The sequence below is a fragment of the Thalassophryne amazonica genome, chromosome 15 (assembly GCF_902500255.1).
Source record: "Thalassophryne amazonica chromosome 15, fThaAma1.1, whole genome shotgun sequence".
In the NCBI taxonomy this organism is placed as follows: Eukaryota; Metazoa; Chordata; class Actinopteri; order Batrachoidiformes; family Batrachoididae; genus Thalassophryne; species Thalassophryne amazonica.
The window spans coordinates 46,623,209-46,645,352 of record NC_047117.1 but is presented as its reverse complement, the minus strand read 5'-3'; the positions used below and the strand labels follow the sequence as shown (position 1 = coordinate 46,645,352).

General features: G+C 40.2%; 1 long non-coding RNA gene across 1 annotated transcript; it reads right to left on the bottom strand.

Annotated features, from left to right (window-relative positions):
• Nucleotides 1-217: 217 nt before the first annotated feature.
• LOC117526696 lies at nt 218-15,072 on the bottom strand. The gene is made up of 2 exons (XR_004565331.1): nt 15,043-15,072; nt 218-327 (listed from the first exon to the last, which is right to left on the bottom strand). It is a non-coding gene; the product is annotated as an uncharacterized LOC117526696 (long non-coding RNA).
• Between the last annotated feature and the right edge of the window lie 7,072 nt (nt 15,073-22,144).

Below are 22,144 nucleotides of genomic sequence, written 5' to 3'. Positions count from 1 at the left end.
TCTGGCCACTCTACCATACAGGCCTGATTGGTGGATTGCTGCAGAGATGGTTGTCCTTCTGGAAGGTTCTCCTCTCTCCACAGAGGAATAGTGGAGCTCTGATAGAGTGACCATTGGGTTCTTGGTCACCTCCCTGACTAAGGCCGTTCTTTTTCAATTGCTCAGTTTACACAGTTGGCCAGATCTAGGAAGAGTCCTGGTGGATCAGAACGTCTTACATCTACAGATGATGTAAGCCACTGTGCTCATTGGGACCTTCAAAGCAGCAGAACTGTTTCTGTACCCCTTCTCCAGGTTTTTGCCTCGAGACATTCTTGTCTCTGAGGTCTGTAGACAATTCCTGTGACTTCATGCTTGGTTTGTGCTCTGACATGCACTGTCAACTGTGGGACCTTATATATAGACAGGTGTGTGCTTTTTTGCAAATCATGTGCAATCAACTGAATTTACCCCCAGGTAGACTTCAATTAAGCTGTAGAAACATCTCAAGGATGACCAGTGGAAACAGGATGCACCTGAGCTCAATTTTTAGCTTCATGGCAAAGGCTGTGAACACTTATGCACATGTGATTTCTTAGTTTGTTTTGTTTTTCACTTTTAATAAATTTGCAAAAATAAAAAAACATGTTTTTCACATTGTCATTATGGGGTACAGTGTGTAGAATTTTGAGAATTTTTCATGCATTTTGGAATGAGATTGTAACATAAAAAATGTGGAAGAAGTGACGCGCTGTGAATACTTTCTGGATGCACTGTATGTTTAGATTGTCAGGTCATGGCTGCATTTCTTCTTCGTAACAAAAACGATCAAAATGAGATTAATATAGATTTTAAAAAATAATGGATTATAGGTGCTGTATTTAAGTAACCAAAATTAATTTGTTATTTTGACAGTCATATAAATACAACCCTCTTGCTCCCTGTGCCCTACATTGTACTTATACTTTGTGCCAGCAAAGTGGGGTTTGACATGCCCCCAAATGTATTTGCACTATGCTCTTCAGACTGTGTGCTTCAGCCCCTTGTTCAGTGTAATTTTTCATGTTAGATTGCGATGCACAGGTTTTAAGTCTGTGAGTTCCTTTTTGAGCAAAATTCATTGACATTCAACAACTATATGAATGTAAAAACCTATTTGCCTTTTTAAATTTGCACAGCAGGACTACGCAGGCCTCTTTGCTGCAAAATAGCACTGAGATGAATGTTAGGACATTGGTTCTGACACTGAAATAAACTTCTCTTATTGCCCTGATATACAGCCTGGTGTTTGTTGTACCAAGGAAAGATAAGAACCTCACTCCACTGAAAACAAGCCTGTAGGTGCACACCCAAACGACCACATACAGAAGTGCAGTTACACTTGTACAACCCCTGGCAAAAATTATGGAATCACCGGCCTCGGAGGATGTTCATTCAGTTGTTTAATTTTGTAGAAAAAAAGCAGATCACAGACATGACACAAAACTAAAGTCATTTCAAATGGCAACTTTCTGGCTTTAAGAAACACTATAAGAAATCAAGAAAAAAAGATTGTGGCAGTCAGTAACGGTTACTTTTTTAGACCAAGCAGAGGAAAAAAATATGGAATTACTCAATTCTGAGGAAAAATTATGGAATCACCCTGTAAATTTTCATCCCCCAAACTAATACCTGCATCAAATCAGATCCGCTCGTTGACATTGACCCTATGCCATGACATTGACCCTATGTGTCTTTTTGCAAGGAATGTTTTCACAGTTTTTGCTCTATGGCAAGATGCATTATCATCTTGAAAAATGATTTCATCATCCCCAAACATTCTTTCAACTGTCCAAAATATCAACGTAAACTTGTGCATTTATTGATGATGTAATGACAGCCATCTCCCCAGTGTCTTTACCTGACATGCAGCCCCATATCATCAATGACTGTGGAAATTTACATGTTCTCTTCAGGCAGTCATCTTTATAAATCTCATTGGAATGGCACCAAACAAAAGTTCCAGCATCATCACCTTGCCCAATGCAGATTCGAGATTCATCACTGAATATGACTTTCATCCAGTCATCCACAGTCCACGATTGCTTTTCCTTAGCCCATTGTAACCTTGTTTTTTTCTGTTTAGTTGTTAATGATGGCTTTCGTTTAGCTTTTCTGTATGTAAATCCCATTGCCTTTAGGCGATTTCTTACAGTTCAGTCACAGACGTTGACTCCAGTTTCCTCCCATTCCTTCCTCATTTGTTTTGTTGTGCATTTTTGATTTTTGAGACATATTGCTTTAAGTTTTCTGTATTGACGCTTTGATGTCTTCCTTGGTCTACCAGTATGTTTGCCTTTAACAACCTTCCCATGTTGTTTGTATTTGGTCCAGAGTTTAGACACAGCTGACTGTGAACAACCAACATCTTTTGCAACATTGCGTGATGATTTACCCTCTTTTAAGAGTTTGATAATCCTCTCCTTTGTTTCAACTGACATCTCTCATGTTGGAGCCATGATTCATGTCAGTCCACTTGGTGCAACAGCTCTCCAAAGTGTGATCACTCCTTTTTAGATGCAGACTAACAAGCAGATCTGATTTGATGCAGGTGTTAGTTTTGGGGATGAAAATTTACAGGGTGATTCCATAATTTATTCCTCAGAATTGAGTGAGTCCATATTTTTTTTTCCCTCTGCTTGGTCTAAAAAAATAACCATTACTGACTGCCACAATTATTTTTCCTGATTTCTTATAGTGTTTCTTAAAGCCAGAAAGTTGCCATTTGAAATGACTTTAGTTTTGTGTCATGTCTGTCATCTGCTTTTTTTCTACAAAATTAAACAACTGAATGAACATCCTCAGAGGCTGGTGATTCCATAATTTTTGCAAGGGGTTGTAGTTACTTGTGCACATATGTAACATCCACCACACGGAGAGGAGCCTGCATGACTGCAGTAGTGAAGCAAAACATTCAGCCAGTCACTGAGGTCCAGATGTATTCAATTGATTGAGTTGATAAACATTTTTAAAGCTGTGCCTTTGGACCCAACAGACCCCGTTATGGGTGAAACCTGCTTTTTAGAGCCAGACGGTTTCCATCTCACTCCTTCTGCAAGTAATGTACATTTACTGTACAACTCTAAGTGAGCAAAGATTCATTTTAGAGGTTGCTTGACTTTCTTTGTCGCTTCCTTCAAATGCTAGTAAGGGCAACATTACCCAGAGACCTCCTCTCCAGCTGCAGGATACGGTGTTGCCGTGTTTCTGCCCTTTTGATAAATGACTGTCTGGCGCAGGTTCCCTTTCTGCAGTCTGTCGTCCTGATTACCGCCCAACTGCACAACAGCTGCTATCAACATAGCAATTTTGACCCACACAAACTCCATGTGTATCATTTTTCCTCACTAATTATTGCAAAATTATGATGCATGTGTATCTTCTTATTTCTGTCTCAAGTGCCAGGCCTATGGCTCTAAAGAGAAGGTTTGCAGACATGTTTGTGCTGATGTGTGTGCACAAATAACTAAATAAACATCCAGATAAGAACCAGTTGCACCAGACATGAAATTAGAAAAATGCTGCCACTGACAAGGGAAAATAAACACTTGGACGAGGAAATACAGTTGGATGTAAATTTTTGATACTCTTGGGAAAAATCATTGGTTACTTTATTTTCTGAAGTATGTCTTTTTCCCCACAAGTCTGGGAAGTTTTGTTACTTATACTCTAGTGCAAATTACATACTGAAAAATAATAATAACAATTCTTAATAATAATAATAACAACAACAACAACAATGGTGGTGTGATGGATAAGTGTTTAGCACCTTACAGCAAGAAGGTCATTGTTTCACATCCCACCTGGTGCTTTCTTTGTGGAGTTTACATGTTCGCCCCGTGTTTGCCTGGGTTCCCTCCAAGTGCTCTGGCTTCCTTCTACTTCCAAAGACATGCAGATTAGGTGAATTGATGACTTGGAATTAACCGTAGGTGTGTGAATGTGTTTGTCTATTGATATGAGGCCCTGTGGTAAACTGTTGTCCTTTCCTGAGTGTACCCTGTCTCACACCCGATGACTTTTAACTGACCTTGAACTTAAGATTGAAACTGAAATCAACTCTAACTTACAAACGTAAAGGGTCCCTGCCACGCCATGACGTTTTTGCATTTTCTTGAAGAATAAAAAAAGCTTTTTCCACATGTTGTCTTTGTTTTTTTACCATAAAATTACACTGAACAAGGATTTAGATGTTTCGTTACCCATCTGAGAATTTGTATTACCGCCTCCGAGTTAACCTACTTTTTCGCTGCGATGGATGTGACGTCATGTGAGTAAATGTGTCGAAGCGCGGCTCTGTTTACCAATACGGCAGACACGAACAGCGAAGGCATAGTGAGCGATTATAGCGAAGATTTAAGTGACATATCGATTGTTTTTGAAGAAGATGGGGATGTTTCTGATGAACGAAGTGACGGTGAAAATACTGAGCGGCTCCAAACCGTATATGTTCCAGCCGAACACGACAAAAGACGAGGATGAAGCATGTCAGGGGATGACAGCAACAACAACGAAGCTGCTTATAAAACACAGAATGGTTTGTTCACTCACCACCTTTTCTTATAAATGATCATTTATTCTGGGCACAGTGTGTTTGTGTATGATAAAAATATTTCAGCAGCACAGCGTGCTTAGATTCAGGAGTTTGTTCTAAAATCACTGAAAATAAAGTTTCTATACATTCTGTATATATATATATATATTTAATCATTTATAAGTCAGTTTCTTGTGATTGCTAATTCTTCACTTTTTATTCAAAGCAAATGATTGCAAATCTTTCTCTGAAAAGCCGTAGACCCACATGGGATGGGGGGAAAATATTTCTAAATAAAAAGAAAATTTTACTTCTATGTCTGTTGTCAGATTTTATCTGGCATAATATTGTAGAAAAATGTTTATGCTAAATGGAGACTTTCCTGTCTAAAATACACATACAGTACATCTGTAATCATAAATTGTATCACATCTAATGTACTCTGAATGAACAGAAGTCTGAACAAAAAACAGGCTGTTCAGTTTACATGCGTATGTATATTTGGAAAACACAAAAATGTCAATGTTCTGTTTTTTTTTTCAGGTGTTCATGTGAACACAGTCAGCCGACATCACTCGTGATCGAGTCTCGCTATTGCAGGGAAATTTCTGCAGTCCTCACGGAGATGCAGCGTGGTGACGAAAATCCTCAATGTGTCACACAGCTGGCGAGTTTCTCGATTGTGTGTTTGGATGCAGATGTCCTCAGTGTGGCACATTATGCCTACATGATGCTAAACAGTACGAGTCAGCACATGAAATAGAAAGTTTCATTTACATGGGGGAGGTGATGGTCTAGTGCAGGCTCGGACTGGTAATCTGTGATTTTGGGCATTGGCCCGGTGGGCCGCTGCACGTTTAGACGTGCGTGGGCCAGCCATCCCATATTTATAGGGATTTTGGAAATATACAGTGCTCTCAAATCCATGATCGGTGAAGCTACAGCATTTAATCGGCGCAGCTGCAGAGCCACTTCCTGAATTTGTGTCAAAATAAAAGTTCTGTAGTGTTTCATACACGGCGCAGTCTTATTCTAGGTTTCAGTTTTGTTTCCATTTGATCACACAACGGAGACTTACATCGAGCACAATGATTGACATGACCAACAGCCAATGACAATGGAGAAGCATACAGGGTGGCCAATCAGATTGCAGGAAGAGCAGGCGGCCGCTCCCGCCCCTGTGAATGGATTGAGTCCTCGGCACCTGGACTTCTCTGTGCTCTTCTACTGATACAAGGTTGGAATCGTTTCTTTTATCTTAATTAACTGTGCTTTACTTTTGTTAATCTTTAAATGCAACAGCTACGGACTTCAGCTCCTTAATTTGCTGCTGTGTGAATCCTAGCAGTGGTTACACATTACCTCTCTCTCTCTCTCTCTCTCGCTCTCTCTCTCACTCACTCACACACACACTTTGGAGACACAAAAACTTTTTTTCCACTTGTGTGCTTTTGCTTCCGTTTTGTCAGACCCGGCACCAGGAAAAAAAAACAAAAAAAAAAAAAATATATATATATATATATATATATATAAATTTTACGTGCGCTCCTGGAAAGCTCGTGTATTTACGCTGCACCGTTGTAAGAGACTAACTAAGAGTGAAGAGTGATGACAGTATTTTTTTTTTTATTATTATTTGAACATATAGACGCTCGGTCAAGTGATCTCCTGCATTCCACACAGAGCCGGTGTTCTGTCGAGATGAGATGCGCCAACTTTCGACACTCTGAGCTGTGACGTACCTTGTCCTTGTCCATTGTCCAATAGGAACGACGCGTCGGGCCAAAACACGGAAGACTAGTGGCAGAAACGACTGATCTGTACAAAATGGATTGGACCAATCCGATTGGTGCAGAAACCACTGATCTGTACAAAACATTAACGTGTGACAGGACTGCTCATTTAGAGAGCAGTTTTCTTAAGAAAAATCATTGGAAATGTTTTTTTTGTTGTTGTTACCTCAAAATTTCTGATTACTGTTAAAAAAAGTTTAGAACACTTGTAATTAAAACAGGTAAATAAATCAATAAATGGTTCTTTAGAAACCTTTCATCTGTATTAAAACCACCTGTTATTTCAGATTAGATAATTTCTTGTTTAACATAAGGAACCTCAGACATTTATTTTTAGACAAATAAAATAACATGGAAACTTGTATATTTTTTGAAGTCCGGTAGATTATTTATATCTTATTTCAACCAGAAAAACAAACACTTAATAAATACAAATGTTTATTATAAATGCAAAAGGAAATAATTTAACAATGACTGCAGTGTGATTGTAAAGTAGGATTTCTGTGACATAAACCTCATGATGTTTATATATATATATATATATATATATATATATATATATATATATATATATATATATATATATATATATATATATGTATATATATATATATATATATATGTATATATATATAGTCAATTAAACTTGTAATTTCGTCAAAATATGTAATTGCCTTTAATGTTATCAGGATGCCCCCTCGTGGCGCCGGGTCTGCATTTTGTACTATGATCAAGGTGAAATGACAGTGAAAGTGTGTGTTTAGGTGTATGTTCATGGTGTTTAGGTGTGTAGTATTTGTTCATTGGGGGTTCGGTATGGACGGGTGGGTATGCGTGTTTGGGGGTGGATTCGTCGGGCCAATAGTGGGCTGGTCCAGAGGAAAAATGCCAGGGCCGAAATTTGTTCCCAGTCCGACCCTGGTCTAGTGGTTAAGTTGTTGGGCTTGAGTCCAGAAGATCATGGGTTCAAATCCTCGCCTGACTGGAAAATCACTAAGTGCCCTTGGGCAAGGCCTTTAATCCCCTATTGCTCCCGGTGTGTAGTGAGCGCCTTGTATGGCAGCACCCTGACATCGGGGTGAATGTGAGGCATAATTGTAAAGCGCTTTGAGCGTCTGATGCAGATGGAAAAGCACTATATAAATGCAGTCCATTTACATAGTTTACAGAAAAAAGTAAAAAAAAAAATTCAAATACAAAAAGAATGAACTGTTGTTTTGAACATAAATCCATGCTATTTTTTGTTGCAGAAAGTATCATCATATCGCATATTGGCAATTTGTGTGGTTGTGCTGGGACACTTGGGAAGGCACAGAAGGGTGCCACGACCATCTTGTGTTGTATTCAAAATAAGGAGTACTTTTCCAGGCACATATCCAACATGTGGTATGTGGAAAATGAAAAAACAAAACAGATTGTTATTTGTATATTTTTAAATAGCATGATAAAATGAATAAAAATACAATTTCACATAAGTTTAACATTGTTTCATTCAAATGAGAAGTGTTTTACAATTTGTTAAAAAAAAACATTTTATTCAGTCTATGTGAGCCAAACCAACCAGAAATCCCCACATTGAGACACATTGAGGATTTTCGCCACCACGTTGCATCTGCAGAAATTTCCCTGCAACAGCGAGACTCGATCACGAGTGGCATCGGCTGACTGTGTTCACATGAGCACCTGAAAAAACAGAACATTGACATTTTTGTGTTTTCCAAATATACATATGCATGTAAACTGAACAGCCTGTTTTTTGTTCAGACTTATGTTCATTCAAAGTAGATTAGATGTGATACAATTTATGATTACAGATGTTCTGTATGTGTATTTAAGACAGCAAAGTCTCCATTTACTGTTAAAAAGTGTTTTTCACTGCTCAGCTGCAACACTACAGGCTATCTAGCCTCAAGGTCAATTGCCCACTGTTTACCTCCAGAGGAATTTATTCAGTCCTTGGTGAGATTATTCGGCTCCATTCTTATTTCAACCCACAAAGAAAATAACTGACTTACACATGGACTGAAGCATGCTCCAGTTTCTCCTTTTACCTCTCTTCTTGCCCACCCCCCGTGGCAGGCCCCCGTTCTTCCCAAGCTGGCAGGCGGTGCGACTTGACAGTTGCAGCAGCTACCAACACACATCACCTCAATTGGAAAACGGACTGTTTCAAGTTTAGTGCACATAAACAATGTCAAATGTATATGTGTTGTCCTAATTCTGATGTGTGCCATTATTACAGTAAACAAGTAATAATTGTAGATTAATTGCTGTTTGTATGTGGAATGTGAGTGCGGAAATCTCATTGTTGTAATGACAATGACAATAAAAGCTATCTATCTATCTATCTATCTATCTATCTATCTATCTATCTATCTATCTATCTATCTATCTATCTATCTATCTATCTATCTATCTATCTAGCTAGCTAGCTAGCTAGCTAGCTAGCTAGCTATTTAGCATAAACATTTTTCTACAATATTATGCCTGATAAAATGTGACAACAGATATAGAATTAAAATTTTCTTTTATTTAGAAATCTTTTCCCCCCATCCCATGTGGGTCTACAGCTTTTCAGATAAAGATTTGCAATCATTTGCCTTGAATAAAATGTGAAGAATTAGCAATCAAAAGAAACTTACATAAATTATTAAATATATACAGAATGTACAGAAACTTTATTTTCAGTGATTTTAGAACAAACTCCTGAATTTAAGCATGCTGTGCTGCTGAAATAATTTTTTCATACACAAACACACGTGCCCGGAATAAATGATCATTTATAAGAAAAGGTGAGTGAACAAACCATTCTGTGTTTTATAAGCGGCTTCGTTGTTGCTGTCATCCCCTGACAGCTGCGCTTCATCCTCGCCTTCTGTCGCGTTTGGCTGGAATACATACGGCTGGAGCCCCTCATTATTTTCACCGTCGCTTCGTTCATCAGAAACTTCCTCATCATCTTCAAAATAATCGATATGTCACTTAAATCTTCGCTATAATCTCTCACTATGCCTTCGCTGTCCGTGTCTGCCGTAATGGTAAACAGAGCCGCGCTTCGACACATTTACTCACATGACGTCACATCCATCACAGTGAAAAAGTAGGTCAACTCGGAGGCGGTAAATACAAATTCTCAGATGGGTAATGAAACATCTAAATCCTTGTTCAGAAAAACAAAGACAACATGTGGAAAAAGCTTTTTTTTAATTCTTCAAGAATATGTAAAAACGTCATGGCGTGGCAGGGACACTTTAAGTTAAGTTAAACAACTTAATTCATTCAGGTTTTTACAAATTGTAACACTTTTTTAAGTTGTTTCAAACATTCTCTTTGTTCAGTGTATGTACCAGCCCAGGCTCTGCGCTCTCAGGGTGCAGGAATACTTTGTGTCCCTAGGGTGAATAAAAAGTCTGCGGGTCACAAAGCTTTCTCTTGTCAGGTCCCTCTACTGTGGAATGATCTCCCTGCATCATTACAACAGTCAAATTCTGTAAAGACTTTCAAGCCCAGACTTAAGACACACTTATTTTCTCTTTCGTATGGCTAGCCAACCTGGTCTCATGGTCTCACAGCAAGTTGTGATTCAGCAGCACGAAATATGCATTAATCTATTGGTTTGTGATATTGTTATGAAAAGCGCCTCATTTTCATCACGGCAGCACAAATTCCATCTAATTCATTCCGTGACGGCTGCACAAAATGAAAAGTGAAGTGGGGGTGGGGGGGGTCGGGGTGGTTATGGTTAGGGTGGGGGGAAAGAGTAAGATTAGGTTATGGTTAAGGTTAGGGTTGGGGGTAGGAGTAGGGTTAGGAATAGTGAGTCAAAAAAAAAAAACCTGTCACGAAAATTTGACTCATTTCGTCACGGGAGCATAAAAAAAAGTGAGACTGGGCTGGGCTAGCATAGTATGTTACTATACTTTTCACTCTTTTAAATTCATTTTATTAGTAAACAGAGCGGGCCACGGCCTCAACTTTCTCTAAAGTCTGGGTCTTTTAGTGACGCTTAGGGCTAGTGACCTGTGATCAACTTAGTATTTCTTCTGTTTTTCTTGTTGCTTAATGCTGACAAATTACACTGTATTTGATGTCTTTCCGATGTCCGATTGTTTTTTCTCTCTGAGGTGCGGCTCCATCCAGAGATGAGTGTGGTGTTTGCTTCTGCTACCCTCCTGTCCTGTGCACTGGCAAATTTTCCTGTTTATTCCTTTTGTAAATTATTTTGTAAATTGTGTCTGTAGCATGGCCCATACAGAGGGTCACCCCTTTGAGTCTGGTCTGCTTGAGGTTTCTTCCTCAAATCATCAGAGGGAGTTTTTCCTTACCACTGTCGCCTGTGTGCTTGCTCTGGGGGTTGGTAAGGTTAGACCTTATTTGTATGAAGCACTTTGAGGCAACTTTGTTGTGATTTGGTGCTATATAAATGAAAATTAATTGAAATTGAAACAGGCTGAAGTTCCAGCAACACTAACAACTGGACAACATGCATGAAGCAGTGCTGCCTTCAATGTAACAGCTTTGTGACTCTGACAAAAATCAAATCTGGATGCAGAGAAACCAGACCTCACCGAGCTGAGCTGGGCGTCTCCATATGCCTGCTGTAGATAACCAAATCATACCGCTTGAAATGATTTGGTTTACATCCATACTCCAGCTAATGTCAAACAAACAGATTATAATCTGATGTGTGTAGTTTATGTGCATCCATGTCTCTGATCATTCTTTTGTTTTGTGTAAGTTTTTGCATGTGAACAGATGTTTCACAAAGTGTATTTCTGTTGCAGTGGAGCCGAAGATGACATTCAAACCGTAGTGATGACAACTCATAATAACACACAACTTAAGTTTTTAATAGTGAACAAAAGGTGATTTGTTTCAGTCACAAAAAGAAAAAAAATTAATTGATGATGTTGTAAAGTGCACGGTAAATGATGCATTGGCCGTTTCACTGTTCACTGCTTTATTACACTCTCCAGTTCAGGCCCAACTGCATATACTGCCAGGACCCCTTAGTGGTCCTGGCTGCCTGACTGAAATCCAACATTCACATTACCTCAGTTCCTCCCCCCATAGTCCACAAAATTCCAAAGTGATTTTTTTTTTTTTTTTTTTTTTTTACGATAAACCATCAACGCTAAACTAGTGGACTACCCTTCTAGAGGCACCCACAGGGTTTATTCTGCCCCTGCAAGGACTTGATCCTTGAGCTAAGTGGGTGACTTCCTAACTCTCATTGAATAACGGGGTCCCTCATCAAGACTCCATTGAGGGGGAACCGGCTCAACAGTCTCTAGTGCCAGATGTTCTGTCTCTGGATTTGTCAATTCAGAGGGCACCGGGTCGACAGGTAAACTCTCTTCTTAGAGAATGGCTTCTGTGGTTTTCTGATCATAACATGGATGGATTTGGTCCTGATGCCTTCTTATCAGCTTACTATTCCGTGTTGAAAATGATTGTCCAGTCTAAGTGCCTGGAGCCAATCTCTCCCCATCAGGTTTGGGCCCTCCCCTTTTACCACCAGCAATGGCAACTGTTTAGTCTGCCCCTTATAGTTGACCTTTACATACATTTTGCCCAACACATCTACTCTGTCTCTGGTGTACGTGCAGAGTTTTATTTTTGCAAGAAGAAATTTTCCGCTCCATCTACCTGTGTTTTCTCATTCAAGATCATCAAGCCTGCACCTGTGTCATTTTCAAACGGAATGCCGTGTCCATTCACTGACGGTTGTTTTTCTGTATGGCTCCACTCTGTTGTCTTCCTTCAGGTTGCACAGCATGTGAGTGTAGTTCTCCACTTCATCATTTCCCTGCAGCTTGTTGGCTGCACCTTGTGCTTTTCCTCTGTTCTGTCTGTGCTGCTGAGCACTGCGGCACTTTCTTCCAAAATGTCCTTTCTCATGACATTTGTGGTAAACTGCATTTAGAAAACGGCAGGCAAAAGGCCCACGAGTTCCATTGTATCTAAAACATCCTGTAGCAGACGGTTTGTGGTCTGATGCCCCAGGCTGCAGTGTGTCATCAGGCCCCTTTGCCCCTGGCTGCTGCAACTCAACTACATCTTTCGCTGCCAATTCCATGGCTGTTGCTATGTGCAATGCCTTCACTAAAGTCTGTTTATCATTTGGTTTTGATAACAAACAGTGTTGGATGCGGTCATTGTTAACATCACACACCAACCTATCCCTTAGCATGCTGTCCAGTGATGTCACAGTGCACAGCGTTCATTGAGTCTCCTCAGTTTTGCTACAAAAGCTGCAACTGACTGGCCATGCTGTCTCACTTTTCAATGAAACTTAAAATGTTCAACAATAATGCTTCATTTTAGTGCAAAGTGAGAGCTCAAACGCATCAACAAGTCTGTCAGGGAGCTTACACTCAAGAAAATGGCCCAAGTGGTCCTGGCAGTTTAGTTGTCATAGACGTACAGTCATGAAATGACATGAATGAAGCAGTGTGCTTTATCATGTCCACATCTGCTGGCACCGCTCCAGCCAACCCCACATGTCCAGCAAGCGGTGTGCTGAAGGACACCGCATCATGTGAACTATAGCTGACGTGGGTGACATGACATTCAGATCACCAGCTGAGTTTACACATGATTGGTTCCTTTCATATGGTACAGCTTGCAGATGTGTGTGGTGACATGGTCGCTCCTGTCCATAGCAAAGGTGATGGGTTTTGATGTATTTCCACGTGAGGATAGCATGCTCAAGCACACGCCTCACGGTGGAGTGTTGTAAGGCGATGTCCCTCATAACATGCTATGTGTTCTCCAGCTGTGAGTTGCAGGTCCACAGATCTCAACAGCAGCGGCTTGCGCGGACACACCCACCTTGTCGAACGAACTCAGCTCAAAGACAAAAGTCTCACACTCTGTTCCTTTGTTATGTAATTATGTATGTAGTTATTGTTGTATGTATTTATTTAATTGTCCTGTTCTCTGTGTTTTTAATTTAACACATCATGTGCACTGAGTCGTGCTGTCAGCTGGAACGGAGGAGAGCATGACCCCGCCCACACATGTGCATTGCTGGAGTGTTGTTCATGTTGTTGATGGCAAGACATATGTCCTCCAGCTGAGTTGCGATTACACAGCGGTCAGCTTTTCCAGCTGCACACTGCGTTGGACAGCAACTCAGCTGTCCAACGCAGTGTGCGTTGGACAGCTGAGTTGCTGGGATCCTCAGCTGCACCTGAAAATGTCGGATCATGGTGTGTGTGTTTGTGTGTGTGTGTGTGTGTGGGGTGCACTCCACAAGCCATTTGTGTAGGGATGAAACACACTGCACTCTTACATGCCATTTGTGTGTGTGTGGGGATGGGGGGGAGTTCGGCACAGTCACACCCATGTGTGTTGCTTGGTAACGGCACACTTGTGTGGCACTTAGACAATTTTCGCAGACAGCTCGAATGTGGTCATCTGCACTCCACTATCATGCCAGGATCGTGAATAGCCCCGCCTTTTCTAAGTGCCCAGCGACTGGTGTTAGATGTTCCTGAGTGGCACCTGGAATTTGGCCGACACCTGCTGAGAGGGGATTGGATAGGCACTCGCAGGGCACTCGCTGTCTTTCGGCCGCTGGTGTATGCAAATGGTTGTGGTGACAGCTGTACGAGGCATTTGAGGTAGCTCCGATTTTTCATGAATGGCATGCAATTCCACCTTCGTGCGCCAGTCGGCTTCAATCGTGTGTGAAGGGGCCCTAAACTCTATTTCAAGGTCACGTAGTAAAGGCAGGGCAAGTACTGGACAGATGAAGCAGACACTTCTTCCTTCTCTCTCTGTATGTGTCAAAAAAAGAAAAAAATTACTGCAGGATAATCAGAACTCAGTTATGTAACAGGAACATAATGACATCACCTTGTAACCATTTCAATTTAATCTAACCTCTGCTATTTATTTAAATATAAAATTCTCAATACATTTTTTAAATCCAAGATGCTTTGAGAAAAACTTTAGAAACACTATGTGACAGCTATCAGCGGCTATAAATCATGATAAGTGGTAATGCTGCCTCATACAGAGAAACAGGTTTTCCTGGCTCAGACAATCGCTTCCATACAAGACTGTGTAAAGCTCACACGAGCAAAGACGCACATGTCCATGCGCAAGCCACACACATAACAGAATGTGATGTTAGATGGTGTGTGTTCACACCTAGCTGCTGTTCACCCTGAAGGCAGTGATGTCTGAGTGTCTCAGTTGCAGGATCATTCATCACAGATAGGTGTGGCTCCAACTGCCTGCCTGTGAGCTGCCATCTGTACATCAACATCAGTACACTGCACGCCAATATTTTGACATTTAACAAAGTGAAAATGTTGGGTTTTCCAGTCTGTCTACATAAAAAAAAAATAAAAAATGCAACAGTATTGTGTGAAAAAAAAACAAAACTGTATGATGAGGTTTTTACAGTAACTTCTTTACTTCCAACACATTCTCATTCAGCACTGTCAAATACAGCATCCAAGATGTCAGCCCAGGGACAGGTAAGACCACGCCCACAGGCTGACTGTGCAGAAAGGCAGTGGTAAGCACAGCTAACCAAAAAGTTAGCTTCGATAACCTTTAATCCGCTAACTGAAAAGTTAGCTTTTATAAAGCTAAACTGATAAACCCCTAAAAAAAATTTGCGTAGGTTACAGACAAAAGTTAAACCAATAACTTTCAGTATTGATTTCAGTACACTAGCACAGTGGTGGGCACAATTCCGCTAATACGCTAAGAGACAATTATCAAAGATAATGTTTTCATCATCAGATTAGCTTTTAAGATAACTTTGAAAACCATCATCAGACCAATTATCTTCCGATAACTTTTGGTCCAATAATTTTTAGACCGCTAACAAACGACGTAACTTTTTGTAGTAGATACACAGTTTTATCCTCTAAAAACAAAGAAGAGCTGGTTCCAGAAGAAACCGCTCTATCTTCTGCAGGCAAAGGAGACCTGGTAATAGAAAAGAAAAAACTAATTTCTTTTGACCCCATACTGATACGCTGGCAATAGCACCCAAGTCATCCAGAGGCATACAGTTTTAACTTATGGTTCAAATTTTAAACAAACTAATTTCGGACAAGTTATTTAAATTAATGTCACGTCTGAAGTTTTATAAAGTGAAAATATCAGATATATGTTTTAGTTTTAAAGTAATGCACTAATTTTGAAGGTTTTAGTGTGGTGTCTTTGCAGTGCATTATGGGTACCTCAGTACATTTGCGACAGAAGAAATGCATTTGAGATGCTCTGATCAGGCTCCACAGGGACAAAAGCATTAAACCCTTTGTATATTGTGCCTAAAACTCTTGTGAATATTTTCTCTGGGTTTATAGACGTTGTTTATGTTTGTTTTATGCAAAAATGCCGAACGTCTGTTTTAATTGTGATTCAGGCCATGTGATATAACCGGCGTCAAAATGCATAGAACACTGACATCTACTGGCAGCGGGTTATATCACAGTGTTGTTGGTTTCCAAATAATTCAAGAGCTCTGCCTCATCGCTGGACCACTGTATCCTGTCAGGGTAAATGATGCTTTCCTACAGTAGGGGACAGAGCGCACAAAGATAGAAGTGCTGCCTCATTGGCTGTTTGGGTTTATGATCGCCTTTGGGTCTATTAGAACCTTTGGTGTTGTTTTAACTCAAAATCAGTTTCTTAGTATCTGAGAGCGTATGGGAGGTAAAAGTGAAAGTTATTGGTTATTTGTAGCTTCCAATAAGTTTTTTAGACAGTTTATTGGTTTAGCGTTAAAAAAGATAACTTTTCAGTTGAAGGAAATTTGAAACTGCTGGCTAAGGCTAAGCGTAAATTTGGTAAGATTGTAATTCACGTCGGCAGTAATGACACCCGGTTACGCCAATCGGAGGTCACTAAAATTAACATTAAATCGGTGTGTAACTTTGCAAAAACAATGTCGGACTCTGTAGTTTTCTCTGGGCCCCTCCCAATCAGACCGGGAGTGACATGTTTAGCCGCATGTTCTCCTTGAATTGCTGGCTGTCTGAGTGGTGTCCAAAAAATGAGGTGGGCTTCATAGATAATTGGCAAAGCTTCTGGGGAAAACCTGGTCTTGTTAGGAGAGACGGCATCCATCCCACTTTGGATGGAGCAGCTCTCATTTCTAGAAATCTGGCCAATTTTCTTAAATCCTCCAAACCGTGACTATCCAGGGTTGGGACCAGGAAGCAGAGTTGTAGTCTTACACACCTCTCTGCAGCTTCTCTCCCCCTGCCATCCCCTCATTACCCCACCCCGTAGAGACGGTGCCTGCTCCCAGACTACCAATAACCAGCAAAAATCTATTTAAGCATAAAAATTCAAAAAGAAAAAATAATATAGCACCTTCAACTGCACCACAGACTAAAACAGTTAAATGTGGTCTATTAAACATTAGGTCTCTCTCTTCTAAGTCCCTGTTGGTAAATGATATAATAATTGATCAACATATTGATTTATTCTGCCTTACAGAAACCTGGTTACAGCAGGATGAATATGTTAGTTTAAATGAGTCAACACCCCCGAGTCACACTAACTGTCAGAATGCTCGTAGCACGGGCCGGGGCGGAGGATTAGCAGCAATCTTCCATTCCAGCTTATTAATTAATCAAAAACCCAGACAGAGCTTTAATTCATTTGAAAGCTTGACTCTTAGTCTTGTCCATCCAAATTGGAAGTCCCAAAAACCAGTTTTATTTGTTATTATCTATCGTCCACCTGGTCGTTACTGTGAGTTTCTCTGTGAATTTTCAGACCTTTTGTCTGACTTAGTGCTTAGCTCAGATAAGATAATTATAGTGGGCGATTTTAACATCCACACAGATGCTGAGAATGACAGCCTCAACACTGCATTTAATCTATTATTAGACTCTATTGGCTTTGCTCAAAAAGTAAATGAGTCCACCCACCACTTTAATCATATCTTAGATCTTGTTCTGACTTATGGTATGGAAATAGAAGACTTAACAGTATTCCCTGAAAACTCCCTTCTGTCTGATCATTTCTTAATAACATTTACATTTACTCTGATGGACTACCCAGCAGTGGGGAATAAGTTTCATTACACTAGAAGTCTTTCAGAAAGCGCTGTAACTAGGTTTAAGGATATGATTCCTTCTTTATGTTCTCTAATGCCATATACCAACACAGTGCAGAGTAGCTACCTAAACTCTGTAAGGGAGATAGAGTATCTCGTCAATAGTTTTACATCCTCATTGAAGACAACTTTGGATGCTGTAGCTCCTCTGAAAAAGAGAGCTTTAAATCAGAAGTGTCTGACTCCGTGGTATAACTCACAAACTCGCAGCTTAAAGCAGATAACCCGTAAGTTGGAGAGGAAATGGCATCTCACTAATTTAGAAGATCTTCACTTAGCCTGGAAAAAGAGTCTGTTGCTCTATAAAAAAAAGCCCTCCGTAAAGCTAGGACATCTTACTACTCATCACTAATTGAAGAAAATAAGAACAACCCCAGGTTTCTTTTCAGCACTGTAGCCAGGCTGACAAAGAGTCAGAGCTCTATTGAGCTGAGTATTCCATTAACTTTAACTAGTAATGACTTCATGACTTTCTTTGCTAACAAAATTTTAACTATTAGAGAAAAAATTACTCATAACCATCCCAAAGACGTATCGTTATCTTTGGCTGCTTTCAGTGATGCCGGTATTTGGTTAGACTCTTTCTCTCCGATTGTTCTGTCTGAGTTATTTTCATTAGTTACTTCATCCAAACCATCAACATGTTTATTAGACCCCATTCCTACCAGGCTGCTCAAGGAAGCCCTACCATTATTTAATGCTTCGATCTTAAATATGATCAATCTATCTTTGTTAGTTGGCTATGTACCACAGGCTTTTAAGGTGGCAGTAATTAAACCATTACTTAAAAAGCCATCACTTGACCCAGCTATCTTAGCTAATTATAGGCCAATCTCCAACCTTCCTTTTCTCTCAAAAATTCTTGAAAGGGTAGTTGTAAAACAGCTAACTGATCATCTGCAGAGGAATGGTCTATTTGAAGAGTTTCAGTCAGGTTTTAGAATTCATCATAGTACAGAAACAGCATTAGTGAAGGTTACAAATGATGTTAGACCTCAGTGCTGCTTTTGATACTGTTGACCATAAAATTTTATTACAGAGATTAGAGCATTCCATAGGTATTAAAGGCACTGCGCTGCGGTGGTTTGAATCATATTTGTCTAATAGATTACAATTTGTTCATGTAAATGGGGAATCTTCTTCACAGACTAAAGTTAATTATGGAGTTCCACAAGGTTCTGTGCTAGGACCAATTTTATTCACTTTATACATGCTTCCCTTAGGCAGTATTATTAGACGGTATTGCTTAAATTTTCATTGTTACGCAGATGATACCCAGCTTTATCTATCCATGAAGCCAGAGGACACACACCAATTAGCTAAACTGCAGGATTGTCTTACAGACATAAAGACATGGATGACCTCTAATTTCCTGCTTTTAAACTCAGATAAAACTGAAGTTATTGTACTTGGCCCCACAAATCTTAGAAACATGGTGTCTAACCAGATCCTTACTCTGGATGGCATTACCCTGACCTCTAGTAATACTGTGAGAAATCTTGGAGTCATTTTTGATCAGGATATGTCATTCAAAGCGCATGAATAATCAGGTCCCATCTTATCTTAGGGACCTCGTAGTACCATATCACCCCAATAGAGCGCTTCGCTCTCAGACTGCAGGCTTACTTGTAGTTCCTAGGGTTTGTAAGAGTAGAATGGGAGGCAGAGCCTTCAGCTTTCAGGCTCCTCTCCTGTGGAACCAGCTCCCAATTCAGATCAGGGAGACAGACACCCTCTCTACTTTTAAGATTAGGCTTAAAACTTTCCTTTTTGCTAAAGCTTATAGTTAGGGCTGGATCAGGTGACCCTGAACCATCCCTTAGTTATGCTGCTATAGACGTAGACTGCTGGGGGGTTCCCATGATGCATTGTTTCTTTCTCTTTTTGCTCTGTATGCACCACTCTGCATTTAATCATTAGTGATCGATCTCTGCTCCCCTCCACAGCATGTCTTTTTCCTGGTTCTCTCCCTCAGCCCCAACCAGTCCCAGCAGAAGACTGCCCCTCCCTGAGCCTGGTTCTGCTGGAGGTTTCTTCCTGTTAAAAGGGAGTACAGCTTTTAGGGAGATACTGCCCTTAATGTATGGCTGTGACACTTGGACACTAACCAGTGATGACTGATGTCTTTGGTGCCAGGTCTCTTCGGAGGATCGTTGAGTACCACTTGGATGACTTTGTATCAAATTAGCGGTTGCTGAGGAAGACTAAGATAAGGAGTATATCACTTGTATTGTGTGGGAGCGTCAGCATTGACATTTTGACCATCTGGCACGTTTGTCTGTGCACGATCCAGTGTGTAGGACCACAGTGGCTGGAGAAGGCCAAGGGGACACCCATGTTTCATGTGGCTGTACCATATACTAAACCATAAACAGATTTTCAGGAGAATGGCACATGACTGATTTTCAGATTGATTACTGATGTCTTTTAATCAATCATCCACATTCAAACATACTAAATTGTTGGATTAAATTTTACATCCTGTATGTTAGATGGTTAAGTGTGACTTTGTAAGCTGGAGCTCCATGTTTGGCTGATAAATGAGTGCTTGTGGATTTATTTGCAAAATTGCTGAGCTGAAAGTTTGAAGTTCACTCAACATGTTTCCTACATGCGATATAACATCTGAGTCATCTAGAGATAAGGTCCATTAAGACCACTTTGATATTGCATTGTTTCCTTTTTTCATTTAGAGTTTAAAAAATGAAGGCACTTAATGTGTGCTGAGCTGATGTGTAACTGAACAAAAACAGTTGAAACAACATGTGGGCGCTGAGAGGTGAAGGGGTGATGACCAGTAAATGTAAGCACACCAAGAACGAACATGGATTCTTTTCTCACGACATCTTTAAGTACAATTTCAGCCAATAAAATAATAACGTAAAGCATCTGGATTTTTAACGCTTTGCATTTAAATCCATCAGGCCATATTTTTACTGCTTATTCCAAAAATAAAAGTTTAATCTTGTTGTGTAAACCTCTCAAGGATCAAGTCAGACCTGTCTGTTTACACAAACAAGCTGTGGGAAAGCTGCAGCGCGTCAAAGTGGCAGGACATCTTGACCGCGCTCCGCTAGCTGACAATGTTGTGCAGCCATGTGTGGCGGTAAACATGTGGCGCCCCTTCCCCTCTCACTTCCTGACTCCATCCTGCCACCCCCACCTCACCTCGCCTTACCTCACCTCACCTCCTCCCCTGGAGCCCACTGGGTTGACCCAGACAAGCGTTGATCCTACGTGTTCTGGTTCACTAAAGACTGGAATTCTCTGCTCGGATCAGCAGTCCCTTCTGTCCTCAGAGACAGCAAAAAGCCTGTCTGTTTTCCAGAGGGGGTCTCGCAACGCTGTGGGACCCCAAGGTGTCCTTTTATCGAGACAACTTCACTCTCACCGATCTCTCCCGAACGCTCTTAAACAGTTGTTTATGGACATCCTGTCAACCTCAGGATCATCGGAGGTTTACGGGTGTCCAGTAAAAATGTCTTTGTGGTTCAGAAGCTTCCTCAGTCATCGTCTTCATATTCAACCCCCATCTCACTACAAACCTTAGACACCCCTTTAAATTTACAACTCTCTTCTATTATGCTCCTCTATGCCTATGTTTGTCCTTCTGTCATGTTATTCCAGCCTCAGGTAGACTGTTTGCACGAGGACGCAAGTAGAAGGAAAAGTCAGCTCTGTATCATCACAAACCTGTTGTGGTTTGTGATGTGAGTCAACAGATAATCTGGTGGGGTTTTACAACATCCTGATGTAATCACAATCAATCAATCAATCAATCAATTAACAACTTTATTAATCCCACAAGGGGCAATTTCATTTGAGCAGTCCGTTAAAAAATAAACAAACAATAACATAACAATATCTTACAACAATAAAACTAATAAAAAACAAATAAAACAGACTTAAGAAGTTAAAATGAATAGCAAGAATAAATAAATAAATAAAAACATGGCAGACCTAGGGAGCATTTAAAAGTCAAATTGCCGAAGGTATAAACGACTTTAAAAACCGCTTAGTTCTACACACCGGGGACGCATAATGGCGTCCTAAAGGAAGCAGAGAGAACTCTCCTAAAAGAACATGACCTGACATGGACAAGATGATTTCAGCCTTCCAGAGGATCTGTTGATTACAAAAAGAACTAAGTCTCTTTGTTTCACTCCGATAATCTTTGAACAGATCTTAACAATGTTGTTCATGCTGTTTCTGTCTTTCACTGAGAGACTTTGAAACCAGCAGATAAATGAAAAACACAAAAGACTCAATAAAAGACTGATTAAAAACAAAGGATTGCAGGCCTGGACAGGCAACCACTCCATTACAGGACTGACACATATACACAAACAAGCACATTCACACCTACGGCCAATTTAGACTCACTCATTCACCTACAGATACAGATTCTTTATTGTCATTGTAACAGGTACAACGAAAGGTAAGGTGCAAGCCTTTCAGTGCAAATATAAACCTGGGTAAACGACACGCAGACTTGAAAGGTCTGGGGAAGAAAAGAAAATAAACATAAAATTAACAGAATGAAAAAGCTATGTCCAGAGTGCAAAATAAAAAAATAAAAAATATATAAGTTTGTAGCAGCAAAAAAGAGATTACATATATAAAAAAGAGAAAAGTATGCACAGAACTGTGGATATTTTAGTGGCAGTGGATATTACACATAAACAAATACTGCACTCATTT